Source organism: Typopeltis vanoorti, chromosome 7 (genome assembly GCF_054136105.1).
Source record: "Typopeltis vanoorti isolate ZY-2024b chromosome 7, IOZ_Tvanoo_1.0, whole genome shotgun sequence".
In the NCBI taxonomy this organism is placed as follows: domain Eukaryota; kingdom Metazoa; phylum Arthropoda; class Arachnida; order Uropygi; family Thelyphonidae; genus Typopeltis; species Typopeltis vanoorti.
Genome location: NC_143555.1, coordinates 100,983,478 through 101,010,977, shown reverse-complemented (window position 1 = coordinate 101,010,977; position 27,500 = coordinate 100,983,478). Strand labels below are relative to the sequence as shown.

General features: G+C 41.3%; 1 non-coding gene and 1 pseudogene across 1 annotated transcript; one reads left to right on the top strand and one right to left on the bottom strand.

The window, feature by feature from the left end:
- Positions 1–4,349: 4,349 nt before the first annotated feature.
- LOC150104906 (U2 spliceosomal RNA) lies at positions 4,350–4,468 on the bottom strand (annotated as a pseudogene).
- A 3,425-nt stretch (positions 4,469–7,893) lies between these two features.
- Positions 7,894–7,965, top strand: TRNAE-UUC (transfer RNA glutamic acid (anticodon UUC)). The gene has a single exon. It is a non-coding gene; the product is annotated as a tRNA-Glu (tRNA).
- The last annotated feature ends 19,535 nt before the right edge of the window (positions 7,966–27,500 follow it).

Genomic DNA, 27,500 nt, shown 5'->3' with positions numbered 1-27,500 from the left:
CAACTAGAGATTTCTGTTTCCTGATAGCCAAGAGTGTCAGTGTCAAAACACGTTAGTTCGAAAACACGTTAAAATTAGATCTGTTTTTCAGATCGGTTTCCATGTAAACATGTTCTGTAATGATCAATTATATTTAATTAGCTAGATGGGATAGTTCAGTTATTATCTCAAAATGAATAAAATTTGTGTACGGAAAACATGATAGATGCTGTTAATATATTTATCTTTTGTGAGTTCAAGTCTCCCATTATTGGCTTTTTGAGTATAAAAGTGGTGCTGAGATTCAACGGAGAGAAAGAAAAAGAGATAAAAGATAGAGTGAAATAGTGATAGAGGAGAGAAAGAAGCCTCAGTTGACCAGTTTTAGTTGACCCACCGGGTACTTCTAAAACGGTCGTTTGACTTTTCACTCATTAAAGGAAAAGTCCCAAAAAAAAGGAAAAAAAATAGACTGAAAAAACCTAACAAGAGTAAACAGATAAAAAGAATATTAAAAATACTATAAAACCAGTCCACGAAGTATAAAAACCTGTAGAACCTAATCAATTGATAAAAACAAGTGAATAAACTGGGGAGACCTGACCAGGAGATCCCTAAAAGAGATTAGGACCACCTGGATGTTGGCCTTCGCAGAACGTCTTTGTTCCCATATATTGGAATAAAAATGAAATTAGACTAAAATGACAAACTTAATAAATAAATCTGAGTTTAGAAGGTCACAAAGACAACGATGTTACAAATATATGCACATTAATTGTTCCCTGTGTAATCTGAGATGTGGTTGGTGGCCTACGCCATTTCCTTAGGAACCGTTCTTCGCCCAAAGGATATCTTTCCTGCTCCAGGAATCGAGGGAGATAGGAGAAGAGAAACATTTCCTCATTTGATGGGACATTCTGTCTTTCTCAATGAAGAGGTGTTTTTTACGTACTTTCATTGATATTTTATTTAACATTGACGAGAAAAAATGGATAATTTTTGTTTTTTCATCACCGGTGATGGGGAACTGCAATTTCGTTTTCAACTTCAGAGAAAGTGGAAAACGAAACAGTAAAGCCTTAAATACTTAAATGTTGTAGTACTAGAAAACTTGAATCTTGATTAAGACAATGCTAAACGTAATTAATATCCGAAGAATTTGTCTTCCACGATTCGATAAATCATCTATGAATGAAGGAATTCAATTCAATACAATTCGTCCTTAAAGTCCATAAAAGTACCTTCATATTCCCCATTATCTGTGGAGGACAGTGTAAGGATAAGGTGTTATTGAACTATATAATAAAGCTCTGATCATGACAGGAGGGTAACAGCAATAGCCGAGCCTCAGTTAGAATTTCGCTGTATAAAAATTAGAACGATCCCTAGACAACTCACTACCAGCCGAAAGATTGTGAAACTCAGTGACTGCCCCCCCCCCAATCACCAAGCAGAAACGCTCATTTTCCTGGGAGAGGCATCCACCCACAAAACCCCTCACAGGCCACGCCGGAGAACACCCTCCCCAGAGACTCAAAATGGGCAACCCCTCCGATATAATCCCCCACCCCTCACCGGAAGCAAAATTCCGGAAGAAACCTGAGGGAGCGAACTCACGAAACTCAGCGTCCATTTAGTCGCCTCTTACGACATGCTTGGATTTGCATTGGTGCTATTCTTTCCCGGCCACCACACGGGAATAATGCAATTCGTTCTTATAGTTTTTAAAAGAACTGGGCGATGGACTGAGCCCTCGACTCTTTATCCCATCATCTGAATGAAGAAAATCTGTGTGGATGCGATCTTATTGAGCTAAAAGCTCTAGTCATGGCTGGGTAACGCAATAGCCGAGCCTCAGCTAAAGCTAGCTTCATTGGCTACAGCATTGTCATTCGTTACCCTAGAAGTCTTAAAAAGGACTTTTCTCGGGATTCAATACAATTCGTCCTTATAAGGACTAGCTTAAAGGGGCGAAGCAAGAATGCTTTTCATCTTCCCCCTTATCTGTAGAAGACAGTGTAAGGATAAGGTGTTATTGAGCTACTAAAGCTCTAATCATGGCAGGAGGGTAACTGCAAGAGCCGAGCCTCAGTTAGAACTTCATTGACTGCAGCATTGCCATCCATTACCCTCTAAGGGTATTAATCACCGCATCTCACGGTCGATTAATTCATTTTTCTGTCCATACCTATACAATTCGTCCTTATCCATATAAGGACTGGCTTAAAGGGGTGAAGCAAGAATGCTTTTCATCTTCCCTGTTATCTGTAGAGGACAGTGTAGGGATAGGTGTTATTGAACTATATAATAAAGCTCTGATCATGGCAGGAGGGTAACAGCAATAGCCAAGCCTCAGTTAGAAATTCATTGGCTACAGCATTGCCATCCATTACCTTCCAAGGGTATATTAATCTTAATCACAGCATCTCAGGTCGAATCGACCACCATATTAAATATATATTTTGTGAGTTCAACAAACTTCATCATTGGCCTGTAGAGTAAGATAGGCTGAGAGTCAGCAGATAGTAGGAGAGGAAATAAAGATACAGTGCATAGTGGTAGAGTAGGTAAAAGCGGCTTCAGTTGACCTGTTTTAGCTGTATGCCCCCCAGAGGCGTTTCTAAAACGGTCGTTGATTTTTCACTTTAAAAAAAAAAGGAAAAATCCTAAAAGGGAAACATGTAACATAAAAACAACAACAAACCAAAACAAATCTGCAGAGGTAAACTTAGAGGTGGAGGAAGGATCTGGCCCGAGTGATGCAGCTCAAAAGCAACTGCACCGCCTCGCTGTAAGCCTTCGCCGCTCGGGTTCTCAGGTCCTCCGCCACCTATGGGAGCTTAGTACAGAAAGGCTGAATACAGAGAGACTGAATATTTAGTACAGAAAAACCCTCAATGTGGTTACTGTTCCTTTCTTTTGTTGTGGGCTGTTATGATTCTTTTGGCCACCTCACTTCCCTTGGCCATGTCTAGTTTGCAGAGAGCTATGTAGAACGCCGAAGCTGCCTCCTCGTCTATATCCAGGGCTACCTCTACTTGCTGAGGGGTGATTTTGCTGATGTTATCAACAGAGAGGTCAACCCATTTTGCACTGACGATGTCGGGTCCATATTTCCCTGTGAGGAGGAGTCCAGGTTCTCCTACGCCTCTTTAAACTTTTCTGCCACCCCAGGCATACCTCTAAGGAGATGTTTTAGAGTCTTCCCTGCTTTTGCATGAGGGACCTCTGGGTGTTCGGTTTCAGATACTTTTGCTGTTTTGAGATTTGTCAGCTCTCCTTCCTGCGGACTTAATGGCCATCTGGAAGTTTTGGTGTTCGTCTCCATCTCTACTTCAGCTTCTTCTACTTTATGTGAATCGGCGATGTCTATATTGTCAGTGGTAGCTCCGCTTTCGTCCGTGGGAGTTACCATGATGGTTTCTGCATTGTCAGTCTCTTCTGTTGGGATCGTGTTGTCGGTTTTTGCAATTCTGGTAGGTTTCCCTCCCTTACGGGACCTTTTCGTTGTCTTAGACATGGCGGCATGATCAGGAGTGTCCTCAAGAGGCGGAAATTTTTCCTGTGTTGTGACCGTTTCATTACTTGGTTTTGTTGCTGATGTGACTGCACCACCCATCCTCTCTGCAAGGGTTCTGGATGGGAAGGTGTCGACTTTGTGATCAGTGACCCCACATTTCAGGCAAGCTGCCTCACATTTTTCCTGGTTGTGGCCTGTTTTTAGGCAATTTCTGCACTTTATTCGAGGACAGTCTGCCCCAAGACGATTGAAGGCGCCACATCTAAAGCATTGCTTTTTGACGCCTGGGTAATTTACCATTACCCGGGCAGATCCTATGAGGACAAAGTTAGGAACTTCGGTCCTCATTTCAAGAGAGATAGTTACCTCCCCTGACTTCCACTCAGGATTGTCGATGTCATTATGAACTTGAATTTCTCTTACAACGCTCCACTTCGAGAATATGCTGCGGATGATGTCATCGTTCTCAGTGTATTCTAATTGGAATCTTGGTATCTTAAGGTTCTTAGTATGCTCCCAACCATGAAGGGAGATACTGTCGTTTTCCCACAGTCAAAGCCTTGGAGTAGCTTTTCTCTGGTCTCCATGTTTTTGGTAACCACCTGGTATCTTCCTCCCCCAAAGGGGTAAATCCAAAGATGTTTCCTGCACCCACGCAGTCTATAATTGCTTTTGCCATCGCCCTTGCCGGTATTGTGGCGTCAACCTCAATTGCGAAGAAACGCACACGTAGCAGAATGGAGGGCACGATCAGATGGGGGGGAGGACTATTCCCACCACCAAGTGTTTTCTATTGCCCCAGTCCGGGGATTACTCTATCTGTGCTGGTCAGTTAATATCGCGAACGCCGGTGGAGTCCGTATTCGATGTTAACTTTGCAACACAGATACTACGTTTTGCTCTTATCCTGATAAGGTTGTAAGAACAGACACTATACACTTGATCTAAGCCAAAAGGCCGAGAAGCGATCCTGAATGATCAAGGAAGACCCAAGTAGGAAAATGCTTAATAATAATAAAATAATTTGTGATTTCAACAAATCTTCATCATCGGCCTGTAGAGTAAGATAGGCTGAGAGTCAGCAGATAGTAGGAGAGGAAATAAAGATAGAGTGCATAGTGGTAAGGTAGGTTAAAGAGGCCTCAGTTGACCTGTTTTAGCTGTTTGCCCCCCAGGGGAGTTCCTAAAAAGGAAACATGTAACAAAACAAAAACAAAAAGAGATACAGAGAAAAGCAAAAATTGAAAGTTAAACTTAGAGGTGGAGGAAGGATCTGACCCGAGTGATGCAGCTCACAAGGAACTGCACCGCCTCGCTGTAAGCCTTCGCCGCTCGGGTTCTCAGGTCCTCCCCCACCTGTGATAGCTGAAACCGGTGAAGCTGTGTACAGAAACCCCACAAGGTGATTACTGTGTCTTTCTTTTGTTGTGGGCAGTTATTATTCTTTTGGCCACCTCACTTCCCTTGGCCATGTCTAGTTTGCAGAGAGCTATGAAGAACGCCGAAGCTGCCTCCTCGTCTATGTCCATGGCTAGCTGTACTTGCTCAGGGGTGATTTGGCTGATGTCTTCAACAAATATGTCACCCCATTTTGCACTAACTACGTTTGGACCATATTTCCCAGTGAGGAGGAGCTCAGGTTCCCCTATTCTCACTATTGCGTCTTGAAATTTTTCTGCCACCTCAGGGATACCTTTAACTAGATGCTTTAGAGTCTCCCCTGCTTTTGCATGAGGAGTCTCCAATTCTTCTGTTTCTGCTGATTTTATTTTTTTCATCTCTTTTTCCACTGGACGCAGAGGTCTTTTGAAGGGGGCGCTGCTTGCCTCCATGTTTTCTGTTTTATTTACTTTTCCTTCTGCAGTGATTTCATCATGTGACACAGCTTGTTTATTGGCTGTTTCTCGCTTCTTCTCTTTCTTGGGTGTGCTGGCTATGGTTTCTGTGGCGGCTGCCTTTTCTTCTATAGCCGTTATTTTGCCGTATGCCTCGTTTATAGTTGGAAAATCCGTGTTTCCCGACTCTTGTTCTGTAGTAGCTGTAGGCTTCTCTACTGAGGAGACTGTGACTGGTATAATAGCACCTCCCATCCTTTCTGCATGCGTTCTTGATAGGCAGGTGTTTACTTTGTGGTCTTTGCACCCGCATTTGAGGCAAGCCATGAGACATTTGTCCAGTGAATGACTTGTCGTTAGGCAGTTTCTGCATGTCAGTTCGCTCCTAGATGGTCGAATGATCCACATCGGAAGCATTGCTTCTTAACGCCAGGGTAGTTTACCATTACCCTAGCGGATCCGATGCTGACGAAGTATGGAACCGCTGTTTTCATCTCGAGCGAGATGTTTACTTCCCCCGACTTCCATTGGGGGTTGTGTGCATCGTTTAAGATTTGTATATATGTTTCGAACATATGTTTCGAACAACACCCCATTTCCCAAACAAGGGGAATCTGGAGATTTTGAGCAGTTTGATAATGCTCCCCACCATGAACGGAAAAATTTCCTTTCCGTTACATTGAAAGCCTTTGAGCAACTGTCCCTAGTCTCGGCGCTCCTAACTACAACTTGGTATCTGCCATTACCGAAAGGAGTGAATCCAAATATATCTGGTCCCCACCGACGCAGTCAATCATCAGGGGTTTAGCCAAAAGTCGGGGTCTCAGATCAGATTCAGTCTCGATGCCGAGAGTCCGCGTGCGCGGCAAAACATTGGCCATAACTGGCGAGGGGGTCCTAGCTATTCCCACCCCCAAGTGTTTATTATTGCCCCGGTCCGAGGTTTAGGAAGATCTGTAAATCTGTAAATCTCCGTTAAATATATCGTGAGGCCCGATGGGACTCGTACCGATATCAACGGTTATGAACAGATGCTCAGTTTGTTTCGCGAAAAAACGCGAACTTTACTACACACTTGATCTAAGCCAAAATGCCTAGAAGCGAATGCTCAATGATTGTCTTTCTATAAAGATGTAACAATACATACATAAACTTTCTTCAACTATTAAGGTAGAAATTATATGCAAATAAAAAGGGTGTATTTATTAATACAATTATGATGCTGTAAATATCATATAAAATATAACAATTTGAATTGTATATTCTTCATAATATTGTATCATTTTTTAAAATTTTATTTCTAAATATTCCAAATTAAACCAAATTTAAATGTTGGAAAACGTTTAATAAACTTCTCAAATGACAACTGATTAAAATCTGTCTATGTTATCCGTATGAGCAAATTATATGGATATGGACTGATTGCCTAGCAAAAGTAATTTGGAATGAGTAAGACAAATGGCAAACTTTAAACGCTTTTACTATCGAAAAAGAAAAATGTCTGAATTCTATTACTTAAATATTATCGAACATTTCTACAATATTTGAGTAACATCAGATAAACGATTAAAGCTGGTTAGCTGCAATTTAATTGACAAAAGAAAGAGTGGAACCTTTTATTTAGTTTAATTCAAGAAATATAAAACTAGGCGCTGTTCTAGTGCACCTGACGTACTAGAGACGATAATATAAAAGTTAACGAAGAAAAAAGTCAGATCCCATATGAATTTATTTTTTATGGTTAGAATAGAATCACATAGAAGAAAGGATTGTGTACCTGACAATTTGGGTAGGTTATTATCATCATAGGTTATTATTATATTTTCTGATATATTACAATTGGATAATATCCACGATTGTTATTATGAACGTAGTTGATATTCTCGCCAAAGGAGGGCGACTCTTACTTGTTCTTCACAAATACTTCTCATTGCGCTTGCGATGTCGTTTATAACATCAAAGTACTCTAAAAAAACTCCAAGTAAAAAGTATTGACTTTTCAAAGTACTTAAAGTAATCTTCTTACTATCTCTTAAGCTGACCAAAGCCCTTAAAATGCAGCTATTGCAAGTATATTTTTAAGTACTTGCAAGTATCAGATGCTTGTTTGAAAATACAAAACTTGCAAGGTCTATTGGTAATAAGAATACATTTCTTATTTTATTTTTCTTTAGATGGTAATATATGGTATGAATTTCTCTTTCATTTTTCTTTCATTGTTACATCCATTTAAGTAGTTAGTTTTGAATAAGCTGGTTAACAGTTGCGAAGAGAGTATTTAACAGAATGTTGTATTTTTAGATGCTCGAATGTTCCTTTACACAGCATTTATAAATACATTTTTATTACAATTTTTTAAATTGATTCAGGATTGTAAAATACGTTGAAGAATATATTTTCTTTCTTATTAGCCGTATGTGTGTTTAATTCGCACATCTAATGTGTTAACAAATATGGAGCGGAGATAAATGGTAATGCTTCCCCAACAATATAATAATAATATTAACAAGAAGAATTATTGAACGAAACTAGTTAATTCTTCATAAAATTATTAATAACTCCCATGTGGTCTAGTGGTTAGGATACCTGGCTTTCACCCAGGAGGCCCGGGTTCGATTCCCGGCATGGGAATTAAGATTTTTTTTTTAAATCTTTATTTTATTTCTTCATTTTTTCACTAATTATTTATTATTGAGACTCGAATGAATAAATTCAGCATGGTTAGTTTTTCTGCATCAGCAATGCCAAATGTACAATCTCTTCTTCTTCTTCTTTGTACATCAATTCGAAAATCGGTAAATATAGCAGCACATGTCAACATCCTGTGTTGTGACTTCCTTTTTATCTCTTCATAGCTCTTAGTGCCATTTAGAATCATTATGTTATTTATATGAAATTCTTGGTCTGCCTCATGGCCTCTTTCCTTCTACAGTCCCCTCCATTATTTCTGTAATCAGTCCCCCATGCCTCAAATGGTGTCCAATTAGGTCTCTTATTGGTGTGTTTCATTAATGACCGCTCTTCATGAACTATATTCAGAACTTCTTCATTACTTTTCTTTTCTGTCCAACTAATTTTCATCATCTTTCTCCAGCACCAAATTTCAAATGCCTCCAACTTTTTCATGTCTTGTTTTGTTAAGTCATAACCATATAATGCAATGCTCCATATGTATGTTTTCACTAGCCTTTTTTTTTTGAGCTGGATGCTAAGTCCTTTACTGGTAAAAATGTTTCTTCTATTATAGAATGCTTTTCTGGTTAGGATTATTCGTGCTTTAATATCTGATTGGTTCCTTCCATCTTCTGTGATAAGACTTCCAAGATATTTAAAAGAGGATACCTGTTGTAGTAGCTTATTATTTATTTCCAGGTTTATTTTCATTGGATTTGCTTTACTTTTAATTAATAATTTTGTTTTCTTATAATTAATTTTTAAACTGTACTGTGTGAAGATTTCTTCCATCATTGTTAGGGCGGCTTTCAGTTTGTTTTCGTTATCAGATAAACTGCTATATCATCCGCAAACCGTAGCCAGTTAATATCAATTCCATTTATCTTAATTCCGGTTTCTATTAGTTCTTTCAGTTTATTTATTGCATCTTCAATGTACAGATTAAACAATATGGGTGAAAGAGAGCACCCTGTCTTACACCTCTACGTATGTTTGCTATTTTTTTTTTTTTTTTGTGGTTTTTGTTGTATTGCTGGCTGCTTCTATTAGCTCTTCTTGATGCTTGTAAAGATTAAATATGAGCCTTCTATCTCTCCAATCTACCTTTATTGTTTTTAGGAGGTGAAACATTTGATTCCAGTCAATACAATCGAAGGCTTTCTCCTAGTCAAGAAAGACTATCAGAGTATTTTGATTCTTTTCCAATCTTCTTTCAATAACTGTTCTTAGAGCTAGGATTGATTCTCTTGTCCCCTGCTGTTTCCTGAATCCAAACTGGTCATTGCCAACATATTCTTCAACCTTCTTATTTTCCAAGTATACCTTCTTTTTGGTGCCTCATACCAGGTATTAGTAATGATCAGATTGAATTGATGGCAGAACTCCAAAAGTCTATCTCCTCTTTCATTTCGGCATCCAAGTCCATACTTTCCCACCTCTCTACCATCTTTGCCTTCACCAATGACTGCATTCCAGTCCCCCACGACAATAAGATTATCTTCCTTCTTGGTCAGTTTGATTAGATTCTCAATATCTACATATACTCTTTCAACTTCATCATCACTGTGGTGATGATGAAGTTGAGAACAAATAACATCAAAATAATATTTGTTGGTTTTGCTTCTAGTTTTACCATTGTCAATCTGCTACTACATTTTACTGAGTTGATTACTCTTCTTCCCCATTCCTTATTGAGAACCACCGCGGCTCCATTTTTTGTTGTCTCATCACCTGAATAAATGATCCTCTAATCTCCACCCCAAAAATATCCAGTTCCAGTCCATCTCATTTCACTAATTCCCAATATGGCTATTTTTAATCTATCCATTTCTCTCTTCAAATTTTCCAATTTGTAGGAGGGTTCTCACATTCCACGTCCCAATGAATGTACAAGGATTTCGTTGGTTTACAACCTGGGAAGCCTTGCTTCTTCCCCTGCCGTGCACAAGTATTGAGCCATTGTGCGCTTTACTGCTCTTTTAGAATGTCTATCCATACTGCTATCTTACTAGGGAAAAATGGAACAAGGTGGTATCCCCTTGCCTTCCTTGTCCAGCCTTCTAGAGAGTCTCAGTGTGCCAGCCGTTTCTCATTCCTCATGATTATCCGCCTACCACCGTATCCTTTACACCGTTGTCACTTATGGTGATCTTTCGCTGATCAGGATAAAAGTTGTTGCTTCCCCAACTTCCAGAGGGCTGTAACTTATTTAATGGCGGTTACATCTCGCCGTGTCACATCCCCGTCAGTGGAAATGTGTGGCTTTTTATAGAGATAACCAAGCCACCGTCTATCTCACCACTTCCTGTTGGTAGATGCCGTCCCATCGTCCACGACTGCTTATTCACAGGTTTCCCTGTTTATTCGCAGCTAACCTCTGTATCCAGGGGCCATTCTCCTATCCGCAACCCTGGTATGCGCTTGGTAGCATGGGACCCATGCCCCAAAAAATGTACAATAGGTTTATATAATTTTTGGGATGTAGGTGACATTTACCATTAATCTATCATTTATCAATTATTAATTTATCATTTATCATTAGGTGTGTACATATATATTTATATATATCATATTTTTCTTTAAAAATTAAATTTATTTAATACAAATTTTTAAGGATACTTCTATACAAAATCAGTTTTGCAATAACATTTATTAGTTTAATATAATATATCCAGTCACGTGATTCTTTTTTTTTCTTTTTCATTTTGCAAACTCTCCAAATATGAAAGTTCTTCCCTTGCATAAAAGTGACAAATTTATTTTTCCATTGTTTTTGAATTCAATGTGCTATTTTTAATTTCAATTTTCTTTTATTCGCATACATATCTGATGTTTAATGTTACAATTTTATAATAAAAAAAAAGTATACTAAAGCAATCACAGTCACACCACAAAATATTCTATATTAACCTACAATATAAATTAAATTTCATGGATCGTCTTTGCTTTCCACAGCGATGGAATATTTCCGACGTTTTCCTAATACACAAACCTGAAAATATACACAGTTTCCTGAAAGTTACAGACCAATCTTTCATGCATAGGTAAGATAGCCGAACGTGCTATTCTCACACGGATTCAAGAGGTAACACATATCAATCATATAATTCAAGATGAACAATTCGGCTTTAGGAAATATCACTCCACAACGCTACAAATTTACAGAGTTATCGAACATATAACCCGAGGGTATGAATGGCACCAACACTCTGGCGCAGTTTTCTTAGACATCACTCAGGCATTTGATAGAGTGTGGCATCATGGACTAATTTTTAAACTACACGAAGTTGGTATTCCATTGCCACTAGTTCTACTTATCAAATCATATCTACATAATAGAAAATTTAAAATAAAACTCAACGGTATCAGATTCACAGAGAGGAGAATCACGGTCGGAGTCCCTGAAGGCTCTCTGCTATCTCCCCTACTCTTCTCCATATACATGGCAGATCTCCCCAACCTGTCTCCAGCTATCACCGCTCTGTATGCCGACGACACAATCATTATAGCCAGATCCCTCTGTCCACACCTGGCCACAATCAAGCTGCAGAGAGCAGTCAATGAATTGGTGGATTGGTACACCAAGTGGCGTATCGCAATTAATCCAAGCAAAAGCTCTGCAGTACTTTTCACCAGACGTAAAGCAGAACCGAAAAAGCAGAACATACAAATGTTTGGTAAAATCATCGCTTGGCGCAATTCTACCAAATATCTGGGAATTCATCTTGATAGACGTCTAAACTTCAAGTCACATATGGATAGTGTTGCCACTAAGGCAAGTCAGACCATAGCACAGCTATATCCACTTTTGAACAGGAACAGCTTCCTAAGCATAAGCAACAAAATCCTCCTTTTCAAATCGGTAATCCGACCGCAACTAACTTATGCCTCTCCAACCTGGGGTCACTCAGCTGAAAACAACATCAACAGACTTCAGATAATACAGAATAAATGCCTAAGAATGGCATTTAATGGCCCATGGTTCATCAGAAACATCCAGTTACACCAAGAAGCCAATCTTCCAGATATTAAGACCTACATGACAAGCATTGCGGAGAAATTCTTCACAATCACGGATAATCACCCAAATCAGCTAGTTCGACAGGCAGCGGACTACAAGCCCTCAGATCCTTTCAAACATAAAAAACCGAAATCCTCCATCGCAAGAGAAAGCTGATACAGCCTCAATGCTCACAATGAGCGGGTAAATTACCCACAATAATCTCATCACCCACAATCTAAAATCCAGATGAAGGGATAAAGAGTCAAGGACTCAGTCCATCAACCAATTAAGTTCAAAGTTCAAAGTTCGTCTTTGCTTAGTTAGCTGTCAAGGCTATTGCCATTCTAACATTCTAATTTAACATCGGGAGATATGGGATATCGCTTATCGGCATTTTGGCTAAGATCAAAGTGTCGTATGTGTTCTTACAAAGTTTTCGAGCTAAGTGAGAGTGTAGCGTCTGTTCTTTCTAGTTGATAGTTGATATCAATTACGGGTCCCATAGGGGCACGAGATATCGCTTCTCGGCATTTTGGCTAAGATCAAAGTGTAATATGTGTTCTTACATACTAGACTGGGACTCTAGGTATAGTAGACGACGCCAGCATCCCGAAAGGGACGTTAGCAAAAGCTCTGATCGATGCTGTTGGTGCTGACAAGATTTTCGGCTTTACCCCTTATGGAGAAGATCGATACCAAGTGGTAGTTAAACACTCCGCCACAAGGGAAAAACTACTGCAAAGGTTAGATTGCCAAGGAAAGAGAGTGTTTCCATTTCTAGTAGGGAGTATTCAGAAGACTTTAAAAATGAATAGGTTACCCCTAGAATACCTAGAGGAAGGGACTGACATTATTAAGACAACATTCTCGAAATGGGGAGTAGTAAAAGATGTCAAAGTGGCAAATGATTCAGACTGGAAGTCTGGTGATGTCACGACAGTGATCGAAATGAAGGCAGAAGTGCCAAATTTTGTTGTCATAGGATCGGCCAAGGTAATGGTCAATTACCCTGCCAAGGTAATGGTCAATTACCGTGAAGAAGCAATGCTTCCGATGCGGATCCTTTGACCACCTAGGGGTAAACTGCCCAAAACTTAGATGCAAAAACTGCCTTACAGCAAGTCATGCACTTGAAAAATGTCAAATGGCTTGCCTAAAATGCGGGTCCAAGGACCACAAAGTTAACACCTGCCCGTCGAGAACATACGCAGAAAAGATGGAAAGTACTATCATGCCAGCCACGCAATCATCATCAGAAAAAGAAAAGGATACAGAACAGGAAGATTTTCCGACCCTGGAGGAAACTGCCAATATTAAAACCATCATGGTAACTCCAACAGTAGAAAGCGAAACTACCATTGCTAACTTAGATATAGCCAATCCAGAGAACGTAGAAGAAGATGAAGTAGAGGAGATGGAGGCGAACACCAACACTTCGAAACGGCCATTAAGCCCACAGGAAGAGGAGCTAACTAAGACCAAAGCTTTGCAGCCCATGCACCAAAAATTCCCCCCAAGCAAAAGCAGGGGAATCTCTAAAATTTCTAATAAAAGACATCCCCGCAGTCACAGTCAAATTCAAACAAGCAATGGAGAGAATAGGTGAACCTGTAGTCCTCCTCACAGGCAAACACAGTCCCAAGGTCGTTAGCGCCAAATGGGGCGACCTCTTCATAGAGGATATATAAGAGACATCAATCCAGAGGAGATACGGGAAGCTCTGGATATAGAAGAAGAGGTAGAGATGGCCTTCATCATGGCTCTCCGTAAGCTAGACTTGAACCGGGAAAGCAAGGTGGCCGATCAAATCTTAATAGCCCACAACAAACGGAAGTAGGGAGAATCTACTCTTGCCCTTCCTTTCAGTTCACAGAGGAGGGGGTGGAGCTGAGAACCCGAGCAGCTAAGGCTTACATCGAGGCTGTGCATCTCTCTGTGAGCTGCATCACTCGGGGTAGGCTTCATCCCCACCACTAAGTCCTTTTACTCCTATTCAAATCTTCATGATCTCTTTCTCAGGTCTCTCAGTCCCATCTACATGTTTCCTTTTTAGGATTTTTCCTTTTTCTCTCTAAAAAGTGAAAAATTAACGACCGTTTTAGAAGCACCCCGTGGGGGGGGGGTCAACAGCTAAAACAGATCAGCTGAGGCCTCTTTTACCTACTCTACCACTATGCACTCTATCTTTATTTCCTCTCCTACTATCTGCTGAATCTCAGCCTATTTTTACTCCACAGGCTGATGATGAAGATTTGTTGAACTCAAAAATTATTATCTGTTCGAGATCCAGTGTGAAGGTCCTGAGTCCTGGCTATCACCAAATTGTAACTTGGAACTTCTGTGGCTTGATGGACCTCAATCCCATGGATTATTATCCCTTCATCTCTATGAAAAATGGTTTAAATTAACGAGAATTTATCGAGCACCTGGCTTACCCATTTTAGGGCAGTGTGGGAGCGTCTGTACCGATGAGCAGAGCCGCTTTACGATTGTGTTTCCACCTATCGTTTTCATCGTAGTTTGATGACTCTCGAATGAGTTGATTGAGAAGATTAGCTGCTTTGGTGAAATATGTAATTGCAGTATCACGGAGAAACATGTGAATATCAGGAATGTCAGCATCTCGGTGGAGGAGTATTCCTGACAAACCACGAAGCATTGAATATCATATGGAGACATTTGTTCTGGATGACCTGTAGCTTTTTGATGTTGCCAGGGGAGGTGTGACCCCAAGTCGATGATCCATAGGTCAATGTGGGTCTAATGATTGCTCTATAGATTTCGTAGTTTGTTTTGAGTGTTGACACGGGTTCTTCGGTTGAGAAGAGAGTAAAGTTGCATAATTGCGGAGTTTGCCTTGCTGCAGGCATAATCGATGTGTGAGTTAAAGTTGAGGCGATTATCTAGTTGAATACCTAAATATTTTGGTGCTGGATTTCCACGGAATAGCTGTGTTCAAATGTTTGATGTCTCCGCAGTGGGATGCCTTCCATCTTGTGAAGAGAATGGCAGTACGTTTGTCGGCATTCACAACTATTCTCCATTTCCTGAGCCATTTTTCTAGGTTTGTTGCTGTGGTTTGTAAGTGCTGTGTGGCAAGTTCGGCCTGAGAGATTTACTCAAAATTGCCATGTCATCCGCATAGCAAGCTGTGGTAATTGATGTCGTGTTAGGGGCGTCAGCAACGAAGATGTTAAAAAGCAGCAGAGAGAGCAACGAGCCTTGAGGAACACCTGCAGTGATTCTTTTCAAAGAGGATTTGAGTCCTCTCAACTTGACCTGAAATTTCCGGTTTTTTAGAAAGGAGTCGATAAGTTTGATAAGGTAGAGCGGAACTTTGGCCATAAATAATTTATAGATGAGGCCTTTGTGCCAAACCTTATCAAAGGCTTTTGATACATCCAGAAAAACAGCTCCTGTATGTTGTCGCCAATTGAATCCAGTAGTGATAAATTCAAAACTTGTTGTGTATTACTGTGCCCGGTTCGAAACCCAAACTGCTCTTTCGGTATTGTGTTGTTGTTGTTCAACATAACTTGAAGTCGATTGAGGATGATTGTTTCTGCAATTTTTACCAACCATGAAAGGAGACTGATGGGTCTGTAACTTTGCGGTAACTGAGACGCTTTTCCCGGCTTATGGATGAGGATTATATCTGCTTGTTTCCATCGGGTTGGAAAATAGTTTAGTCTGAGTATTGCATTTATGATTGCTACCAAATGCATGACAGCTTTGTGCGGAAGGGCCTTGATTGTTTTGTTGTTAATTTCAACTGGGCCAGGGGCTTTTTTGTTGCTCAGCTTCCTAATGATTGAGTAGACCTCTTTAGGTGAAGTGGAACAGATATTTTCGCAGTTCTTAGGCTGCTGGAGCGCAGTACGGACTCGACGGTGAATTTTTTCTACGAAGACCAAATCCGCATGCGCATAATTAGGACTGCACTGAAGTTGAAGAGCTTCAGCGAGGGCTTCTGCCTTTTCATCGTCCCTATAAACTATACCTCTTTCTCCGTGAATGGACTGGATATTGAAACGGTCCGTGCGGAGAGCTTTTGCCAATTTCCACAAGGATTTATCTTCAGTTTTTAGGGAACAAAGTTTTCGTTCCCATTGTTGATTTCTGTGATCTTTTAGTGCATAGCGAAGTAAGTTTGATGTTCTGTTCAGCTCTTGGCAGTCTTGAGGAGATAGCGTGCTATGGAAGCAACGTCTTATTTTATTTTTGTTTCTGATTAGAGCAAGGATTTCTTCTGGAAGTAGGTTTACTTGAGCTGGAGTGGAAATAGAAGAGACTGCGGTTAAGCCAGTTTGAAATTTGCTTTCCAGGTTGTTGACTGATGCATCAATTTCTTCACAGGAGGAGATATTCGGCACTGAATTCATTATAGCGTTGATTGTAGCCTTGAATTTTGTGAAATTAGTAAATGACTGAATTGGAATAAGTTCAGGATCCTCTCCCAGTTTTAGAAGTACTGGATTGCGGTCCGAAATGAGGTCGTTAACTACTTGCAGTTAGAATTGATGAGATGTGTTTTTTTTTTTTTTTTTTTTTTTGAATATGGCTATATCTAATACATCGGGCCTGCCGTGTGTTCCATAGTGTGTTGGTTCAATCGGGCCTGCGATGATAATATTTCTCAGCTTAGCAAAATTGTGAAGGATTTTTCCATTGTAATTGGCACACCTGATATTCCATAAGGGATGTTTTGAGTTTAGATCACCTGCTAGTATTGTTGCTTCCGTAGTGTCAAGCAGCTGAGAAAGATCAGAGGATAGCTGAGTTCTGCCTGGAGGGTTATAAGCAGAATATATTTTTAAGTTGACTGCATTAATGGTGTAAATTTCTATGCCAGTTGTTTTCCAGATTAGTTGTAGGAATCTTTTTTATTTCATTGTAACGGATGTTTTTCTTGATAAAGATTGCAGTACCTCCATATCTGGCATTAGGTCTATCATTTCTAATTAAAGAGTAATTTTTTAGCTTGGGATTATCACAGGGCCACAGATGGGTCTCATTAACTAACAGGATATCAATTTTGTAGTGGGCAGCAAATTCCTGGAGTTCTAGAATGTTGTTGCTGAGTCCATTAGCATTCCAGAATGCAACCTGTATAGAATTTATTGTGATGGCCGAATTATCCATTAATCAACGAGAATATGACTTGGGTATTTTTGAGAAATCTGTTTGTGTCAGCCTGGTTTGGATTTGATTTGCTAAAAGCTGATAGCCTTTCTCCCAAAGTGGCTGCAAGCATTGCAGCAGAGTTTTGGCTGCTTGGTATGGTCTCTGCCGATTTCTTGCGTGAGGAAACTACAGAGGCATACGATTTATCAGTTGTAATAGTCCGCACTTTAATTTCCGATTCAAGTTGTGTGACTCGCTTCTGAGTGGACGGGGCTACTGCATTCATAGTCCTTTTCAGGTTAGATGGGTGGAGTGACCAGCCCTTGTTGTAGTTAGCTGGATGTGAGCCGCCACAGTTGGCACACTTAGCAGGAGTGGTACCGTACAAACCAGAGGAACGGCATTCCAAGCAATTCGTTGATCACAGTCGTGGAAATCGAGCTCGAGGCACTTCGAGGGAAAAAAGTCGCCGAGTTTGATTTTCACACCAGACTGTTTCTCCGGCAGTCGGAAACACCGTCAGCCTCTTTTTAGAACCGGCAACGCATAGCAGCACAAGACGGGAAAACGGCTCGGCAAATCCACGTCAATGGCCATAATCACACAACCACGGGAGACATCCTGCAGCAATTTTCCGAGCATTATACGAGAGCCTATTCCGACGAACTGAGGAGACAGGCGATCCCGGTGCTTGGAACATCGGCAATATGCCTGAATACCTCAGAACTCTTCAAAAGAGACCAATCACCTCGGAAGAGGTTACTCGAGCTTACAAACAACTTAAGCTCCGGAAAACCCCCGGTCTGGATGGTCTAGGCTTTGAGCTCTATCGCTCAGCCTGGAACATCATCTTGTCTATCCTGGTCTCATTATTCAACAGATTCCTATTCACCGGTGACGTACCTGCTGACTTCGTTAGCGGGTACACAATTTTCATCCCCAAGAAAGGGAGAGACCTAAATAGCATGGGTAGCTGGAGTCCCATTTCCTTGACCAACACGGACTACAAACTATTCGCACGAGTGGTTTGTAACCGTCTGAAGTTGAGCATTGGGAATGTGCTAACCAACACTGAAGTATACGGAGTTCCGGGCAGATCAATGGAGCTCAACCTCTTCTTGATAAGAGACCTTCTTCGCCTTGTGACGAACAAGGAACTCCCACTTGCACTCGTGTCAGTAGACTTAGAAAAAGCGTTCGATAGTGCAAAGCACAACTTCCTGTACTATGTCCTAGAGAAAGTCGGAGTGGCAGCCTGCGTAAGGGAAGCAATCAAAAATATGTGCGGGAAAACAACAACGCACATTGCCATTAATGGGTTTCTTTCGGAACCCATTCCCATACGCAGAGGGGTTCGGCAAGGCTGCCCCTAAGCCCCCTTTCTTTTCTCTTTAGTACTAGAACCTCTTCTAAAAAAATTGATGATAAGCGCGCAGCAAGAGGAATACCGCTGCCCATAGGCTCCAAACAGAGCAAGACTGTCGTATATGCCGATGATATTGTCGGAACCCTTCGGGATTCCGATTCCATTTACATCTTCTTCGGCATACTGCGAGAGTTTAGCATGCTCAGTGGTCTTCACACTAATCCCGAAAAAACAAAAATCAAAATTTATGGGAAATTCTGCCCTGCCAGTCTTCCGTATGGTCTGAAACCCACAACTGGCCCATTAACAATACTAAGAATGCCCTTCCTGGCGACCCCAGTGTTGCAAACACAAAACCTAATAGAAACATGTCGCGAAAAGCTCAAACCTTTTAATCCTAACTACCTATCATTCGAAGGTAGAGCGACCATAATCAAAACAATCCTAAAACCAATGTTACTACACACCATTAACCTAACAAACATCACAGGCACACAAGACAACGCCATTTACAAACATATCACTAATTTTTTTTTGGAACAACAGGAAACACGAGGTGCGCAGGGCCTTTCTCCATCTTCCCCCCCCCCCCCAAACACAAGGGGGGGATTCACCCTGCCAATCCTCAAATACTGCCACCTAACCAACACTGCTCAGACCATGCGGAAAGCACTCGCATCAAATCACCCTTCCGGCAACCTGATCAAATACTTCATAGGATTTTTCCTACCCTACTTCGGGATCACTGGCCACGCCGGACCATGTGCGGAGACGGTGCCACAGTGGTACTACACAATATGCAAACTTTTCAAATAAATGGCAACGGATGGAGTTCGATTACTTCCGCTCAGCCCAAACAAGCTGTATTGGAAAATATTTGACAACTTTCACTAGGAAAAGCCCGATCTGGGCACAAGCGAAGAGGTGCTAGTCACCAACCTAAAAAACAGCTGGGGACAACCCTTTCACCGGGACTTAGCATGGAGAATCGCCTACGGCAGACTCCCTGTGAAACTGGTCACATCATGCCTGGTCAAAACTGGTCAATCACCCCTTCTGCGGCGCAGTAGAAACCATTGGGCACCACTTCTATCACTGCCTGCCAGTACAGCGTGTTTGCCACAGACTGGCTGAGGTGCTTGCGATCCCGGTGTTCACATTCGCCGAAGTAGTCTTGCTACAGTTCCTGCCCCCAGTAACCAAAAACAAGAAACACCTGATTTTCCTAATAAATGTGATTAAACATCACATTTGGAAAATCAGGAAAAAACATCTTCTTAACGAGGAGGACCGCATCTATCTCCGTGTTAAGAACTGTCTGTCTGCCTACCTCCGCCGTTTCCTGGAGCAGGAAAGGTACTTGCGGGGTGAAGAGCGATTCCTGAGGAGATGGTGCGACCCACCAACCATGTGCCATATCATACAGGGGGAAATCCGGTTGTGTCTGCACTTATAACACTTTCAAGTTGTAGGTGTGGACGCTTTCTCGATCTTTCTTCCTGATCAGCGTTTAACCCACAGGTATCTCTAGTCCTATCCCAGTTGAAAGTTTTTTCTGTCCCCAGGCTGGGGTTGACCTGAACAAACCCGGACTGCGAAGGCCAACATCGAGGTGGTCCCAAGCCCTTTTCAGGGCGGGGTCTTCCGGACCAGGTCATCTCCCTTCTTATTCCTGGTTATACTGTTCTGGGTTTGCTCGGCAAACCTATTCCTCTCTAGAAATGTCTTCCGCATAGTTCTAAGATATATTTACTCTTGTTAAGTTTTACTTAGTCTCTCATCTTTTTCCTTTTCAGGATTTTTCCTTTTTAAAAGTGAAAAATCAACGACCGTCTTAGAAGCACCCCTGGGGGGGGGGGTAAACAGCTAAAACAGGTCAGCTGAGGCCTCTTTTCCCCTACCCTGCTACTATGCACTCTATCTTTATCCTTTTCTTCTACTATCCGCTGAATCTCAGCACCTATCTTACTCCACAGACCAATGATGAGATACGTTAAACTCACAAATTATTATTATCTGTCCTTTTCATTAGCGACTAAGAGCGATTCGTAGCATCTGGTCTTCACCGTTGATATCGATACGAGTCCCATCGGGGCTCAAGATATTTAACAGGCAAATTACAGATCTTCTTAAACCCCAGACTGGGGTGATATCAAATACTCGGTGGTGGGAATAGTGTTGCCCCCCCCCCAATCCCGATCATGCCCTCTATTTTACCGCGTGTGCGAACCCTTGGAATTGAGATGGACGCCAGAATACCAGCAAGGGCGATGGCGAAAGTCATTATAGACTGCGTAGGCGCAGAAAACATATTTTGATTTACCCCTTATGGGGGAGGCAGATATCAGGTGGTGACGAAGTGTATGGAGACCAGGCACAAACTTCTCCAAGGTTTTGAATGTGGGAAAACAAACGTATCTCCCTTCGTGGTAGGGAACATCCTAAGAAACCTTAGAATACACAGATTCCCCCTAGAATACGCCGAGAACAACAATATCATCCGTAGCGTATTCTCTAAGTGGGGCGTTATACAGGAAATCCAGGTTCTCAATGACGCCGACAATCCTGAGTGGAAGTCAGGGGAGGTAACCATCTCTCTTGAAATGAGAACCGAAGTTCCTCTTTGTCCCCATAGGATCTGCCCAGGCTTCAAAAAACAATGCTTCAGGTGTGGTGCCTTTACTCTTGGGGCAGACTGCCCTAGACTAAAGCGCAAAAACTGCCTAAAAACAAGTCATAACCAAGACAAATGTGAGGCAGCTTGCCTGAAATGTGGTGCCATAGACCACAAACTGGAGAGCTGCCCATCCAGAACCCTTGCAGAGAGGATTGGTGGTGGTGCTGTCACGTCAGCAACTCCACCAAGCAATGGAAATGGCACAGCACAGGAAGCTTCTTCACCTTTAAAGGCCACTCTTGATGCTACAGAAAGCCATATCGCCATCACTAAATCAAAAAAAAAAAAAAAATCCCGCAAGGAAAAAAAAACGGCAGAAACAAGCAGCAAAGTCCCAACAGAAGAAACAATCAATGTTGACACCATCATGGCAACTCCAGCAGTAGAAGGAGAAACTGCCAATGCTAATTTAAATATAGATAATAATATAGATAAGGAAGAAGAAGATGAAGTAGAGGAGATGGAGGCGAACACCAACACTTCCAAACGGCCATTAAACCCACAGGAAGAGGAGTTGACAAAACCCAAAACAGCAAAAGTATCGGAAAACGCCTATCAAGAATTCCCCCACGCGAAAGCAGGGGAAACTCTAAATGTTGACGAGAAAATCATCCACGAAGTATTCGGGAAATGGGGTATTCTACGCAACTAAAGTTTCTCATAAAGGACCTCCCTGACGTAGTAGAAAAATTCAAAAAAGCAATGGACAAAATAGGGGAACCTGTACTCTTCCTCACAGGAAAAAAAGGCCCAAAGTTTGTTAGCGCTGTATGGGGCGACCTCCTCATAGAGGATATAAGCGAAGTCACTCCAGAGGAGATACAGGGAGTTCTGGATATAGATAGGCAGGTGGAAGCGGCATTTTTCAGTACTCTCTGCCGGCTAGACTTGGCCCGGGAAAGCAAAGCGGCCGAACAAATATTAGCAGCCTGCAACAAACGAAAGTAGGAAAAGCAAACCTTGTCCTACTCATTGACTAGGTTATTCTAGTTCACAGAGGAGGGGGTGGAGTTGAGAACCCGAGCGGCGAAGGCTTATATCGAGGCGGTGCAGCTCCCTTTGATTTGCATCACTCGGGGTAGGCTTTTCCCCTACCTCTAAGTCCATTTGCTCTCACTCCAACAGTTTTCACCTTCATTCTCTCTCTTTACATGTTTCCTTTTCAGGATTTTTCCTTTTTTTAAAAGTGAAAAATCAACGATCGTTTTAGAAACACATCTGGAGGGTAAACAGCTAAAACAGGTAAAAAGATAAAAAGGTAGGTAAAAAGAGGCCTCAGCCGAGGCCTCTTTTTACCTACTCTACCACTATGCACTCTATCTTTACTTCCTCTCCTACTATCTGCTGAATCTCAGCATCTATCTCACTCCACAGGCCGATGATGAGATTTGTTGAACTCACAAATTATTATTTTATTTTCTGTTCTTACAAAGTTTACCAAGCTAAGTGAGACTGTAGTATCTGTTCGGAGAAGTTAATATCGGTTACGGATCTCACCGGGATTTCTTGATATTAACGGGGCAGCGACAGGTAGAACAAACCCCTGACTGGGGAAATATCAAAACACTCGGTAGTGGCGGGAATAGTGTAGCCCCCCCCCTCACCAGCTATGGCCAATGTTTTGCCACGTACGCGGACGTTCGGCATTGAAGCTGAAGCCGACCTACAACCTCGACTTTTGGCTAAAGCCCTCATCGACAGCGTCGGATCAGAGATCAGATCTTTGGTTTCACTCCCTTCGGAGGTGGCAGATTCCAAGTGGTAGTAAGGAACGCACAAACCAGAGACAAACTACTTGAAGGATTCCAATGCAATGGAAAGCAAATTGTTCCATTCATGGTGGGGAGCATTATTAAAATGCTGAAAATCCCCAGATTCCCTTTGGAATTTAGAATACATAGAGAACGACGAGAAAATCATCCACGAAGTATTCGGGAAATGGGGTATTGTACGCAACGTACAAGTTGTCAATGATGCAGATAACCCACAATGGAAGTCAGGCGAAGTCAACATCTCGCTGGAGATGAAAACGGCCGTCCCGAACTTTGTCGTCATTGGATCCGCCAGGGTAATGGTAAATTACCCGGGTGTAAAAAAGCAATGTTTCAGGTGTGGTGCCTTCACTCATCTTGGGGCGGACTGCCATCGAGTGAAGTGTAAAAACTGCCTCAAAGCAGGCCACAACCAGGACAAATGTGAAGCAGTTTGCCTCAAATGTGGTGCCATTGACCACAAAGTAGACACCTGCCCATCCAGAACCCACGCAGAAAGGATGGGAGATATCATAAGGCCAACAACAGCTGTGGCAGAACAACAGTTGGAAAACCCCTTTCCGACTCTTAAAGAGGCACACGGCAAAACAATGGCCGTAGAAGAGAAGGCAACCTCCACAGAAACCTCAGCTAAGGAAGAGAAGAAGCAACAAAGAGAAGAAGAGAACAAAGCTAAGGAAGAGAAGAAGCAAGGCACACACGAAAAAAAAAAAAGCCAAAAAACAAGCTGCCAAAACCACTACAGAAGAAGAAGAGAAAGAAAACGAAAGTATGGAGACAAACCACACTCCTTTCAAAAGACCAATCAGTCCTGAGGAAATAGAGATTTCCTCAGGAAATAGAGATTTCCTCAGGACTGATTGGAGACAAAAAAATCTAAGCCTGCAACAGAAGAATCAGAGACCGCTCCTCACGCAAAAGCAGGGGAGACTCTAAGGCATCTTTTTAAAGATACCCCCGACGTCGCGGAAATGTTTAAACAAGCAATGGGGAAAATAGGAGATCCTGAACTCCTCCTCACAGGGAAATATGGTCCTGACATCGTCAGTGCTAAATAGGATGAGCTCTTCATTGAAGACATCAGTGAAATCACTCTTGAGCAGGTACACGGAGCTCTGGACATTGATGACGTGGTGACTTCGGCGTTCTACGTAGCTCTCTGTAAGCTAAACTTGACCAATGGAAGTGAGGTGGCCAAAAGAATCCTGACAGCCCACAACAAAAGAAAGACACAGTAACCATCTTGTGGTTTTTCTGTACACAGCTTCACTGGTTTTTAGTTCCCACAGGTGGGGGGAGGACCTGAGAACCCGAGCGGCGAAGGTTTACAGCGAGGCGGTGCAGCTCCTTGTGAGCTGCATCATTCGGGCCAGGTCCTTCCCCCACTTCTAAGTTCACCCTCTATTCTCTATCCAGACCTTTGTACCTTATTCATGTTATGCTTCTAGTTTGTTACATGTTTCCTTGTCAGGATTTTTCCTTTTTTAAAGTGAAAAATCAACGACCTTTTTAGAAACACCCCTGGGGGGTTAACAGCTAAGGCAGGTTAGCTGAGGCCTCTTTTCCCTACTCTACTACTATGCACTCTATATTTATTTCCTCTCCTGCTATCAGAGATAGTAGGAGAGGAAATAAATATGAATCTCAGCCTATCTTACTCTACAGGCCGATGATGAAGATTTGTTGAACTCACAAATTATTATTTTGATCGTGACTTGCATTATATCCAGATATACCCAGAGAAGCGCTCTGGGTATATCTGGATATAATGTATTTGTGTGTGTGTGTATATATATATATATATATATATATATATATATATATACAATAAAAGAAGAATAAAACTGGTAACAGCATTTCAATTATGAATACAAGAACGACTCATGCACGTATATTATCACGAGTCTCTGTCGCAGCTCTGTTCCAGTAAGAAGAAACATTATTACAGTTCAGAGACGTGGGAATAGATGAATAATTAATTAAAATAATAAATAAACAAAAATATAAAAAATATAAACAATTAACAGCAATCACTTCGCAAAATTTTGAGGTAGGCATGCTGTCTGTTCGATTAACATTAAGATGGTGTTGTAGGGCTTCACACGATTCAAAAAATAGACGATCATATTTGAACCTTCTGTAGTGTAGCCTCCTGGTAAGGTTCCAGTGAACTCTGTTTCTAATATCAATGACATGGGAAGCAAGGCTTGAACCTTCCGAATCCAAAAATCTTGTAAAATCTTGATTTTTTTTTCTATTATAAAGCTGACCTGGTTGGCCGAGTGGATAGCGTATCCAGCCAAAACGCTGCGGGTTTCAATCCCGCAGTGGGAATGGATGTTTGTGATTGTTTGTGAAAATACCAGTGGTGGTCGACGGTAGATGGCGTTGGTGTAGTTGTGGTCAGTTGGGAAATGAATGGTGGAGAGGGAGTTGTAGAGCAGGTGCCCTCCCTCGATGAGTCCTTGGACTCCCTGGAGGTGTCAAATAATAATAATAATAATAATAATAGCAGAACGACCCCGCCTGTCAAAAGTAGCAATGCTGGTCTCGATTCGCTAAACTCATTTCACTACCCAGTAACGGGTCACGACCAGCAGTTTGAAAAACACTGTTCTAAACGCACTTTACTTTGTCGCAGATTTAATCTCGTAAGCCATCCATCACCACAGCTCTTATACGACTCTTCTGACTCACCCCTTCCTTTCCCCCTACACTCTACAATTAGTCATAGTATCATCTTGGTTTCAAGTCGGATATTTGCACTCCACAACACACAGTTCATTGCTTCATAGTATTACAATTGACCCTTGAACAACGCGGGGCTAAAGGAGCGCCGATCCCCCGCGTTATGCGAAAATCGGCGTATAACTTTTGACTCCCCAAAAACGTAATTACTAATACTGTTGACTAATACTAATAGACTACTGTTGATCTTAGCCTTACCGCTAACATAAACAGTCTATAACACGTTTTGTATGTTATATGTATTCTTGGGATAAAGTAAGCTAGAGAAAATAAAATATTATTGAAGAAAATCATAAGGAAATAAAAATACATTTACAGTACTGTACTGTATTTTATCGATACCGTAAGTTTACATCGTCTGTTTATAAGATGAATCGTATGTCTGTCAGTACCTGCATCAGTATTTTCTTATATGATACAAAGCACTGTATTATTAACAGTAGACATCAAAAATGAAAAGATAATGTGAAAAAGAGATTCATATTTATTTAGAGGTATAACGATTCATGGAATGATAACGAAGAAGCAGCAATATGATTGTTTTATGGTAGCCTCGTGTGATCGATACGATTGCTTTGCGGTAGCCTAGCCTATACACCAGTGGTTCTCAAACGTTTTGAAGTCGGGGCGCATTTAAAATCCTACAAATAATTGTAGGCGCACTATATACAAATTTCAGAAATATGTTATAATAATTAAGTCAAATATTACAGAAAAAAATAATGTGATAAAAAAAATAAAATGAAACATACCTTAACACGTTCATTGCCAATCACGCGATATCACGTGGACGTCGCTAACTAAATAAAAAAATAAAAAAAAAATTTCGCCACCACACGAAATTCCAATTTTCAGCTTGGCAATGAACGATATCGTGCGATCACGCGATGCGAGCTCTCACCAAACGGCCGATCACGCGTTATCGCGTGGACATCGCTAACTAAATAAAAAAATAAAAAAAAATTGGCTACCACACGAAATTCCAATTTTCAGCTTGGCAATGAAAGTGTTAAGTTTATTCATTCTTGTGTTTATGAGAAACATGAGCCATGATGTGTCCTAGCGATTGCATCAATGTTTGGGCATATATTTGAAAGGCAAACTCTCATTCCTCGTCAATACATTAAAGAGTTCCTCTCTTTTTACACTTAATTGTGGTGAGGATAGAAAATCCTAATTCACATAAATACGATGTTGAAAATTGTAGTAAAATGTTCAAAGCTTTTTTAGATATTGACACATATTCTTCTTTTATAGAAATCCAAAAGGCTTCAAAATTCCTTACGTTTAATCATCAATCCACGATCAGTGGATATAGCTGCCAGTTCTTCTTCTGTTAATGTTAAACCAAAATCACTCGAAGTTTCCATAAATGGGTATTCTAATCCAATCGTATTGTTCAGTGTTAAGTGATGGAAAATAAGAACTCAATTTTTCTTCTAAACTTGTTAAATGTTCAACTATTATTGGAAGTTTTTCATTTATGCAAGTGTTACTTATCAATGGAAACATTTCCAAATTACCTTCAACAGCTTTTCTTTTCCAAATCTGTAGTTTTCTCTGAAACGCTTTCATTTTGTCAGTGGATGTGAGAATATTTTCTTCTTTCCCTTGCATGCTGGTATTCAAAATATTGAGCTGCTGAAATATCGGCCAAATACTGTAACCTGGCAATCCAAAATTCGCACCGAAGGAGGTTACAAAAATGTAATTGTTTCATCTCTTCAAAAAACGCAAGAAGTTCTTGTCGTAGCTCGTGTACACGAGTAAGTACTTTCCCCCTTGACAGCCACCTCACCTCAC